Here is a 12,141-nt window from a genome sequence, read left to right on the forward strand (position 1 = left end):
TCAGGGTCCAGGCAGACGCGGGTGGACAAAATGTGCATAGCGACAAATAACTTGAGTCAATGCAAAGGCCATTGAGTGGATGATTGGGGTGTCATACGTGTTCTATGGATCTTATATTCCCAAATATGTATGGGCAGTGGTGGCTTGGTGGTTAAGGCTCTGATCAGAAGGTCAGGGGTTCAAGCCCCAGCACTGCCAAGCTACCACTGGTGGGCCCTTTGAGCAAGGCCCTTAAACCTCTCTGGCTGACCCGGCACTCTGACCCCAACTTCCTGACATGCTTGGGTATGCAAATAAATGAATTTCACTGTGCTGTAATGTATGTGTGCTCAATAAAGACTCATTATCATTTAAAAGTAAGACCTTTTAAACACAGTTAAAGTGTCCGTCACAACAAGCTTGCTTCATATAAATAACTTCCAACATCGATTAAACCTTAACAGCGTCCCAGCCCACTAGAACTACACTTTATCTTGAAATATCATTAAAATACTTCATTTCTTGTGTTAATTGTGTACAAGAATCCATTTAACATCTTGTGCTGGCACAAGTTGCATCATCTGAGTTTCCTGAGGATCATGGGAGGAAGAAAACGATTCATGACTTTGTCTTCTGGGAAACATGCAAGTAGCTTATGTAGCTGCTGAAGTACAGTACTAAATGAAAAAGAAGAAGAGCTTTAAAATAAAATTATAACAAATTACACCAATCAGCCTGTTCAAAAGTTTACACCCCCCCCCCCCCCCCCCCCCCGTGGACCATATGTAAACATCTGTTATGTGAAACAACAATAGAAATTATTTTATGATCAGCATTACAGATTCTGCAAGGCGTATGTAAACTTATGACCTCAACTGTACAATAACACACAGACTGTACCTCCTCGCTGCTACAATCTCTCTGATTTATAACTCAGTTCCTCTGTACAGCATGAGCTCAAAAGTCAAATGACAACTGAAAGTCCCTGATGGGCTTCTTTTAACGCGCAAACGTTACCTCACCCTGAAAAACAAAAAAACAGAACAACATGTCACCAGACAACAGTCATGCAGTTTTCTTAGGAGCATGTTGGGATATACTTCCGCTAAGCTGTACACACTGTACTCTACACTTGTCTGTTTAAGAGATATACTGAACATTCCAGAAGGCACTGTGTCACTACGAATAGTTTCCCTTACACAGTCACGGTTATATTTTTGTTGTTTTACACAATGTGCTTTATCAGCTTTAGGGCCATGGCTGACAGGATTGTGTTACACCGGGCTTTCCTGGCTCGCTTCATGCCCTTATTTAACTCTCCCGGTTATATTTAGCTCAGTGTGCTGACCGTAAAATTCTGCCAACAATGCGATTTAAGTGGAAATGTGATAAGTGATACCTCATTAGTGAGGAAAGAGCTCTTGGTGCAGACCAAAGGCAGTAACATTCTCATCCAGCGATTATCAAAAGAACAGCGAGTTATTAAGTCTTTACTCCAAGGAAAAACATCTATTCCTGTCTGGTGTCATAAGACTTCCTGCCTGTGAATGCATGTTATCTGCTTATGTCTTTGCGGCCTGTTCACGTCATCCTAAAACCCTTTAACCATATTAGACTGAAGTATGAAACGTTTGAAGAAAGTAATGCGTAGGATTGATTTGAAATGGATAGAAACGGAGATTTTCTTGCGCCACCAGTGATATTCCATTCCAGCACAGATGTTGGGGCTGTAATAGTAAGTTCTTAGTCACTCTTCGGTCGAGATCGAGTAAAACACACCTGCCACGCATTAACCGGCAGTCTGAACGGTTTGGCCATGACGGGATCAAACGCAGAGCCTGGGCATCCTCGGTCAGGTTCAGCATAGATAATGAACCGCAACGTTGAAACAAAACTCCACAGAAGAATACGCTCAAGTCCTGATTCATACCATCTGGACCTCTATAGCGTAGGTCTCCAAACTGGCCCCACTGTGCGTTTGATTCAGATCAAAATAGCACCACACAGAACTAATTATAATAAGAAGCGTATAGTGAGAATGTAACCAAAAAAAAACACGCCACTCGAAACCATATATAGCTAAAGTTGGGGAACACAACAGTGGTATGCACATGAGATGACAACATGGCTTGTATTTTGGCTCTGAACTTGCAATCCAGAAATGATCTCTCTCTCTCTCTTTTTTCCTCTCTCTCTCTCAACATGGAAAAAAAACAGCAAAGTCCCTACGGGTTAAGTCCCAGAAATATTAGACAAGTGATGCAAGGCTAGCAGAAATGAGAGAAGCTTTCATAGACAGTAAGCTTTCATAAGTGCTGTGTGAGAGAAGGGGCTCCTGCTTTTCTTTCCAGGGAAGACCACAAATCAAGTTTTTAAAGAAAAAAAAAAAAAACACCCCCCTCTCTATATATAGGGCTTTTTTAACCTTTGAGTTCTTCCTTTAACCCAAGCACGCACGCACACGCACACACACAGAGTGAATTTCCTTTACATTCCTTCGCTGTTCACTTTTCCCAGTCCACAGTGAAGAGAGAGAGAGAGAGAGAGAGAGAGAGAGAGAGAGAGTGCGAGAGAGAGAGAAAGAGAGAGGGGCCCCACTTCACTTGCTCAGTCCTGCTAAAAAGGAAAAGCCCTGGCATTCCAAGGCCGTGTTTTCATCATCGCTCTCTCAGAACAACGGACGCATTTTTTCCCCCTCCGCCCAACTCAGCACTGCCTTTGGCGACGTGCGTTCAACGGGACGCCGAAACATTGGAGCTCTTATTCAGGCTATCGAGAGCCAGTCTAGGAAAACAGAAAAACATGTCACAGGGGAAGGGCCCTGGGAGGGACGCCATAGAGAATGTGCAAAAGCAGGGATAACGGGGTAACTTTTCTCACCATACACGCACATGTACTGAGGAAGGGGCTTTATTTTCCTTTTGGAAAGCTTTATACTGTAGTTACCTTCTCACCTTCAGAAAAGCCTGTGTATTAGCTACTCTCAGTTATATATATATTCCATCCATCCATCCATCCATCCATCTTCTACCACTTACTCCTTCTTCAGGGTCGCGGGGGAACCTGGAGCCTATCCCAGGGAGCGTTATATATATTATATCTTTTATAAAAAAAACACAAAAAAAACAACAACAACCAAAAGACCAAAGTTAAACTAATAATCCAAGTGAAAATATGAAAGTGAGAAGTCTCAGAAAGAAGGAAGTGCTTTGTGAAAAAAAAAAATTCCGACTTTGTAGCAACTTCAGAAGACAATTTGTGATTTGATTTGTGATGATTTGCTGAGAAGGACTGCACTGGTATATGGCATACTCGGGCCAAATCAGAATGGCTGTAAATCGTCTAAATAAAGACATGGAGAATAACTCTACTCCTCGAGGCCTAAGATCTTGGCGGAGTTAATTAACCGTCCTGTAATTACTTCCTTTACAAATTCTCTGAGTGTCTGATTTACAAAGCTTTACAATCCACAGATTTTATGTGCGTGGTGTTATGTCTATGTTGATAAGGGTGTGTGTGTGTGTGTGTGTGTGTCTGTGCATGTAATGCTTGTGCTCTTGGAGTAGTGTACATTCTGGCTGAGCTTCAAGGTTCCAAATCTGCTGTCATTTGAAATATTTAGAAGGTTATAAATGTGCTTTTTTTTTTTTTGGATAGGGTTAGTGACTGAAATTTGGTAATGCTTCAAAAATGTCAGCTTCTCAGATGGACTAAACAAATAAATAGATAGATAGATAGATAGATAGATAAGTCAGCCGGCATTAATTTGCTTTCCGTGCACTTTCCATTCAGAATGGACGTAAACTACAGTCATTCTGCTGCACACTTATCAGTGAGTCAGTCATTACTATACAATCAAGTATTTCCTCAATGAATCGGGTGATCAGACGTCATTATGAACAATAAAACGCAAGACAGGGGCCAACATACAGTAACCAGTGTTGATTCTAGCGTCATAAGAGATGCTTATGTGTTACAACCTATTTTTCCCGCACCGATGTTATATAGATACACATTATATTCTCAGATCTGATTAGTCAGAAGGTATTGATTCATATTCTAAAACAGCATGGCTCCGACAGTACTTCCTGCTCCATGACAACTCACAGGTATATGTTACATTAATGCGCTCATCCTCATTCGTCCTCATTCGCATGGAGTTGTACGGCATATAATAATTATAATAAATAACCATTTAATATTGTGTTGCTATTTAACAAAAGGACAATTTACGCATTTATTTATTGTTCACGGAAGGAGTCTCCAGTGTCGGAGGTTTGTAATCGAGGTTCCTTTACCTCTTCGGGAGAGATCACACTGTGTTTTTTCAGGTTCTTGGTAACATGGCTTCAAACCAAGAAGAAAATCAGGGAGACTTGTTATAACTTGAAATAATTTGTTTCCCGGATGTTCCATAGTATTAAACGTAGCTATAAGCGGTTAAAAAGTACGATCGTCTTTGAATAAACCCCTTCAGGACATGCTGTTATTGGAAAGCCATCAACTTATAAAACAGTCTATGAGGCTGTGACGTCATCAGCAAGAGATTTCTGGCCAATGACCATGAATTACATCATCACCGAAAATGTAAGCAGTCAGGTAATTACAGCTATGGTTATGCAATTCCACACCTAGCGCTGTGTACGAGCTGAGAATCACCGCTTGATACGAGCCCAGAGTGCAGTCACACAAATCTTAACTGCAGGCGGAAGTAGCCAAAACAGAACCAAAACTTTGAGGATCACAAGGGAAAGTTGGTCATCACCCTGTGCTCAAGCATGTAGGTGGTATCATGAGGATGTTAGTCACGGTACCAAAGCCCATGAGGTGGTTACAGACCATAATATTATTGTGAAGACATGTCTAACTTTTGTAATGTGTAGCCCTGGGTTTCACAACAAGGAAAAAAGTACATCTCTGAAAAGAAAAAAAAATAATACACTGCCAAATCCTGAGCACTTTCCATTAACCTCAGTCGATGACGTAAAGTGTTGCAAGCCGTGTCGTTACTTTTTTCCTGGTGTGGTTGATTTTGATACCAATAAAACAATCTGCGTAGTTGGTTTATGTATAAACCTCCAGCCAAAAGCGATAATATTTGCTAAGCATTACACGGTTCAGATTTTACTGTCGCAAAGGTCGACTGTGGGGCCAGACAGCGATATGGTCGGGTGGCTGCCGTATTAGTGCTTTGAGAATTCGAGGCTTGTCTCAGACAAGCAAAGTCTCAGCCCAGCTACAGAATCCAGATGTGGACGGAAATATGAAGCCGCCACGTTTCAGCGTTGAGGTATCAGCCTGTAGTGGACAGTCAGTTGGCTATTTCACGTACAACACTGATGTGTCCTTGATGTTTGGTTTCCTGTCTCTCTATCTACTAGTCAGTCTCAGCACTGAGCACATTTCACTGCTCTCTGTTTTGTGGAGAAAACTTGAAGGGACATAGCTCCTCCCTGCTTGGTTTTTCACAAGGAGACAAAAAAAAAAAAGGCCTGTAGCGCAGCAGCGGCGGCGGCGGCACAATCGGCAGGATCTTATGTAAAGGAAACGGAGCACATAGCCGAGCAGTGAGTCATGCTGTTTACTGGTAAGAGCTAGGACGAGCAGCAGGGAATCACACCCTCCCGAACTGACATTTCCTGGAAAATCCCACCGTTTCGCAGAGCGGAAGGAAAAGTACGGGGAAAAGGGCTGGCGTGACTGCCGGAACTTTCTGCGGATAAGGAGGAGAGGTGGATATTTAAGCAAGGCGATTTTTACCCCCCCCCCCAACTTGGGACGCGGGGATCCGAAGGAATGCAAAGTATGCACAAAAACAAAGACAAGCCCATGGGTAACATGGAGAAAGTAAACCGACACGATCCCCCGGAAAGAACATGTGCGCAGGCTATGGTAATAAACCCGGTGTACTCTACATTGGTGCAGGTGTGTTCAGAAAACAGATCTGAGCAAATCTCATACTCTCGTGTGTGTATGTCTGTAGACAGCAGCTAATGAGACAGGGAGGCTTCTTCCAAAGCATAAACACCGAATCACCCAAATGTGTTCTTGGTTCCAGACGGCTCACCCGCAGCCCAAAACCACAGCGTGGTGTGGTCACTCCTGTCAGATCCAGGAATTGGTGAGAGTAGCAGGAAAAGGGCAGGGTAAAGTTGGCGCATTATGGCTTAAACACCCCCACAGGGCTCTCTCACTGGGGCCTAGACGCAGCTAAGACATGCCCTACAACATGCACCAAGCAAAATCCAGCAGCACTAATAACTCCTGAATTACACACGAACTGACTGCGTATCCTGAAATCATCAGATATTGGCCGACCCCTCGACCCTTTGATCTTGGAGATGAAATTAGTCCAAAGAGCTACGGCTTGTATCATGATGACTAAGGCTAATATTGTAGCCTCAGTCAAAAGTTCCTACTCAAATAGAAAGGTTTAGGCAGTTTGGAGTTCCCCATGTTGCAACCTTAGTGATTAATTCAGCAGCCACCTCAGTTTTATTCACTTTCAAATGTCTGCTTTGAAAAACCACAACGGGTACAGTAAGCATCCTGTTCTGTTCACCCAAGCATGCAGTTCTTACCACAAGAAGCCACAGACAGTCATATTTAGACAATAAGTTTTTGCTGAGAAACATCAAAACTCCACACACACACACACACACACACACAACTAACTACCTCCAGCGAGATGTGTGTCCACTGCTGACGATTGAAACTACATGCATGTAGGGTAGTGCAAACAACTGATGATCAGTCCACGTGTGGGTCTTATGATAGCACCAAATGTGCACTTCCTCTAGGATTCTAAAAGAGTCAGGCAGACGACGCAGTAGGTGTGGGAGGTCAACACCACAGACACCTAAGCCGCTGTGAGTCAGAGTAAGCCACGGATGAGGTCACGCTGCTTGCGTACAGTGTGACATAAAGACGCATGCTGAGGTGGGACTCCTCCAAGACTTTCCACATCACAAGGCAAAGGTCATTAATACGCGCACACACTACCACCTCTGAGCCATGCAATCTGCAACAACGTAGGAGGATGTCTCTTTGTGCTCTTTGGCACACCTTACATTTCATCCAAGTGCTTCCATTCAAAAAAAGAAATCCTTTCCGTCACAGCCAGTTCAGCAAATACAACCACAGCAAGGTTATCAAGGTTATAACCACAAGTAGCATACTCTATGTGGAAGCCTTGAGTAGAACAGTTATCCCATTGCTCAAGCAACAAAAGGCCAGTCTTAACACTAACACAGATAAAGAGAGCACTCCATCACACACATAAACCGCACACCCTGTTAAATTATTCCCCATAAATGGTAAAGCTTCGGACCGAACATGCACAGCACGTGTTCATCAGGAATCAAGTGCACCGCTTGCTTGCTTGCCTGCAAGGGGTCCTTGAATGGCTTGCTGCCTCTGAATTGGGCTAATGGCAGCTCCTTTATCAGCCATTGTGGAAATGAATCACATTATCCACTTATGACTCACTTTCCCTTCGAGGGCGTAGCTGCAGGCTACCACCAGTTACAGAATGACCTATTGTTGAAATGTTTCTTCAAAGTGGACTGTTCAGGATCACTTTAAATGCTTTCGTATCGACCTAATTCGATTAATATAATCGGTTATGAACAAGCAGGCATTTTTTTTGTAAAAAAACTGGGAGGAAAGTAATAAAAAAAAAACCTTTCCTTGTGTCCGGTGTCTTTTGTGCCTTTTGAAATGTATGTTACTCGTGGAATTGTGGATAAAGTGTAGGTCTAAGGTGTAAAACTGGACTGTAGGTAAAAGGTCACATTAAAGTTCAAGACATGACACAAGTGATGGCAGAGTTTTGTCATTAACAAATGACAAGCTTGCTTTACAAGGACAGTCCCTCTCATGAGCTTAAAGGAGGTTGCAGGGTGATGGTGCATGAAGGGTGGTGATGAAAATGTCCACGCCCACGACCGCGTGAACTCACTAACGCGACGTGACGTAACGTCGCACTCATTTCATCCCCTTGAGCTCCGCGTGTGCGCTAACTACGCGGAGAAAAACCACCCAAATTCATCACAGCCTATCAGATGTGCGTGGCTCAGATGTGCAAGCTAGGGGTGTGGGGGTGTTGGCTCGGAGCGGGGGGGGGGGCTGTTTATGTTAAATGATAGAAAGACACCCCCCCCCCCCCAAAGTGAGTCTCGCGCCACTGGACCACTGCGCCCTTTGTGCTACGACTCTGAAGCGCAGACCACGTGTTCCCTCGTGCCATAAGAAATATCACAAATAACACGCAGAAAAGTTATTTTTATTTTATTTTATACTGTTCTTCCGTCGTTCATTCTTTCCTTGCAATAAGAATGGAATCTGTTACGTACCTAAAGTTTACCAGAGAATCATTTTCTGCGCGCGCAATGTTTACAGCTTGTAGTTACTAAGTAAATCGGAAAATGCGCACGAGATGTTGTTGTTGTTGTTATTATTTACAGCCTAGCTGTCAAGTCTACCTAAGCTTTCACACGTGCCCAAATATTTTGCAAACTTTTTTTAAAAAAAAAAAATAATAATAATAATAATAATAATAATAATAATAATAAAACAATGTGTATAAATATATAACTTCCAAAGACTTATGTTAGTAAGTAAAAACATCTGACGCATTAAATCCGATTTGAACAGGTCTGAATCGGTTCTACTCCACTCTCAGATCCATCATCAGGAGAACATGAGAGATCTCGTCGGGAATTTCAAAACATCTCCCCCCTCCACCACCACCTCAGCACCACCTCAGCTTACCTTGTGGACGCGGAATTTGTCGCGCGAGCCTGGAGAGCAATATCCTGACAGTAGCCTTGAACAGTCAGCGGCTCCTCGTCGCACTTGTTGGGATGCGCTTCCCGCCGTCGAGCCCAAGCGGTAACCGTGAACTAAGTCAGCCAGCCACGAAAACAACAACAATGTATCGACATTCCACTCTGTGCTTCCGCAAGCACGCGCGTCACCGGCTCCTCGTGACCGCCCCCTCCATTCATGAAAATAACTTTCTGCTGACGTCAGCCAGGCGGGAAACTAGCTAGGGGAGGCCAGAAATAGACGCAGCTGGCAAATTCTTTCATCGGGCTAGCTAAATTAATCTGACCAGTGAGTAAAATATCTGTGTTTATTAAATAAATAAATTTAAAAAACAGAGAGAGAATGATTTATTAAAATATTAAGTATTAATTAATTAAAAAAATGTATTTGGTCACTTATTCCGCTTTAAATTACACTACAGTTCTCACTAAAGTATTATTATTATTATTATTATTGCCTTTAAACGTCACCACTCGTCTCACTAAAGTATTATTATTATTATTATTATTATTATTATTATTATTATTATTATTATTATTGCCTTTAAGCGTCACCACTCGTCTCACTAAAGTATTATTATTATTATTATTATTATTATTATTATTATTATTATTATAGTTATAGTTATTTATTGCCTTTAAACTTCACTACTCTTCTCACTGAAGTATTGTTTCTTTTAATTATCATTTTGGTCACTTATTGCCTTTAACCTAAATTCATTTTCTTACAAAAGTATTTTTATTATTATTTTGGTCATTTATTGTCTTAAAGCTACTTGAGTATTATTAGTATAAGCTATTGAGCTGTATTGCTTTAAAACTACACTATTTTTCTCACTAAAGTATTATCATTATTATTGTTATTATTATTATTATTATTATTATTATTATTATTATTATTATGGCCATTTTTTGCCTTTCAACCACACTACATTTCTCACAGAAGAATTTTTGGAGGTCAAGCACAGAAGGTGCATAGGCACCCAATTGTTATTCTACATTTACTTCTTCTTCTTCTTCTTCTGTTTCTTCTTCGTCTGGCTAGGGCAGAGGTCGGGAAACTTTTCAGCTAGCAGAGCCATGAAAGCAAAAAAAAGTTATTATTTTTCTTTAAAGAGCCAGATAAAAGTTAAAAATGTTTTGATGTTTTTATGTCTTCTTCTTATTATTCTTATTATCTTTATATTATTGTTGTATTGTATTATTATATTGTATTATTGTATCTTTATATTATAATTATAAAAGTGGTAATGTAATAAAGGCCATTTAACATTTAGCATGTTCTTGACCTAACAGCCTGCACTTCACCTGATGTGCCTGTAGGTGGCACTTGGACTTCATTTAACCAATTATGATCGTTTCATCAAATGGTAAATCAACACAAGATGCAGTACATGAGCAAGAGTAAATTCAATATTACTTACCATTACTTACTATTACTTACTTAAAAACTGAAAACAGACTGGCTATGGAGTTTTCAACCAATTTATGAATTAGACCAGGAAATTAACACTTTGCTCCACAGTGTCCAACGAAATTTGAGCTTGTTGTGCAACAAGTTGGTGTATACATGACCAAGGTAATATTGTAAAATATGTAATATGTAGTGTTTTAATTGAATTAACACTTCAGTTGAATTATTAAACACTAGCTTTCCCACCATTGAACCATAGGCAATCACTGAAAGAGATATATATGTATGTTCCCGACCCCTGGGCTAGCGTGTCTATGACAGCCAATAGAATCATCTGGTAAAAAGTTGTGAAATTTGGCACACTGGTTTGGGAGGGTCTAATGAGCATTCGGACCAAATTTGGGTCAAGTTCTGCCAATGCTCTAGCGCCACCATCAGGTCAAATTTGGGCCTAATTTGGAAGTACGTTTATGGTCATAACTTTTATACCGTGAATCCAAAATTTAAAAGCCAGGCATCCCTGGATTCCCTGGGTCTAGACAAGTTCAACAAACTAATTAGACTAATTAGATTTTCTGCCAACTTGGATTTTGTCAGAAACCGTTTTCTTCACTACTCCTCCTAAAAATTTTGTCCAATAATGAACAAACTTGGCACACGTCATCTTCAGAGTAAGACTCACAAAAACTGCACCTGTAAACTTCACTACATTTCACTATATTTATTGATTTTAAACTGCACTGATTTTCTCATTAAAGTATTAGTAGTAGTAGTAGTAGTAGTAGTATTGTTGTGGTCATCACTTATTGCAATTAATCTACACCACTTCTCTAACTAAATTATTATTATTTTTAGGTCACTTATTGTTTTAAAACTACACTACTTTTCTCACTAAAGTATTTTTAAAATTAGTTTGGTCATTTGTTGCCTTTAAACTACAGTACTCTTATCTCTTTTAAACATTTTCCTCTCGCCGTTATCAGCCTGCAGTGAATCATCAAAATGACAAATGACTAATAATGTCCAATCAGCCTACTCAATCTAATCAACTTAATAGCTTTATCATGTGTTGTTATTTTGTATTAGTGAGACACTAAAAGGCATCAGCAGCGCCCTCTATCTACAGTCAAAAGCAGGTGCAGGATGGAAATAACTTAGTTCTGCATACCACATTTCTAACAAACTGCACTCTGTTCTGGCAAGAGCAGCTGGCATTAAAAGTCTAACAGACTTTCAATTTTCATGCATTTATACATGAGCAGTTTGGAGTTGATGGAAATATTACTTTGTGGCACTGTGCTCCGGATCTCACCAAGTCACATATGCGACAGTTTTTACTTTCAGCAGTCTGGCATGTCATGGATAATCTGCTGAGTAAATCAAAGACCCCCTTAAGCAAATATTGGATCTAACAACTAGATGCTAAATTGCCGTATCATTTCCTTCCAAAGAAACTGACTAAGTGCGGGCCTTATCCACTGGGCCTACAGGCAGCATGCCAGCCAAGCTGGCTCATTCTTTTCTTCTGTTGAACAGCACCGCCACTGAGTGACTCACCACACATGCATTTGTTTCTGAAGAGGCATATGGATCTAATTGCATAGTAGTGCAATGTGTTCTTTCATGCACATTATAAAGTCGAGTGCAAGTTGGCTGCACGACTTGTTGAGTAATCATGTTTGCATTCTGGGTGGCTTTTACTGCACACTGATCGGAAACCATTGCCTTAACACAGAGACAAGGAAAGCTCGTTTTACATTAAAAACAAGTGCGCCATCTCTAGCAGGTTTTTAAACATTCCTGAAATGTTTAGTGGCAAGCCCATGATAAGCCCATTGAATTGTTGTAGTAAATCTAGCAGAAGGTGTGGTGCAGACATCAAATTGTATTGGAGCTTCAACAACATAACTGAACTCTAGC

The 12,141-nt window shown here is 40.9% G+C and overlaps 1 protein-coding gene across 1 annotated transcript in view; it reads right to left on the minus strand.

The window, feature by feature from the left end:
- Window positions 1-9,035, minus strand: part of mafk (v-maf avian musculoaponeurotic fibrosarcoma oncogene homolog K) — a 16,789-nt gene extending 7,754 nt beyond the window's left edge. The window contains exon 1 of the mRNA XM_053612398.1: window positions 8,752-9,035. The gene's annotated coding sequence lies outside the window, so the exon portion shown is untranslated. The remainder of the gene's footprint in view (window positions 1-8,751) is intronic.
- Window positions 9,036-12,141: the final 3,106 nt, after the last annotated feature.

Source organism: Ictalurus furcatus, chromosome 24 (assembly GCF_023375685.1).
Source record: "Ictalurus furcatus strain D&B chromosome 24, Billie_1.0, whole genome shotgun sequence".
In the NCBI taxonomy this organism is placed as follows: Eukaryota; Metazoa; Chordata; class Actinopteri; order Siluriformes; family Ictaluridae; genus Ictalurus; species Ictalurus furcatus.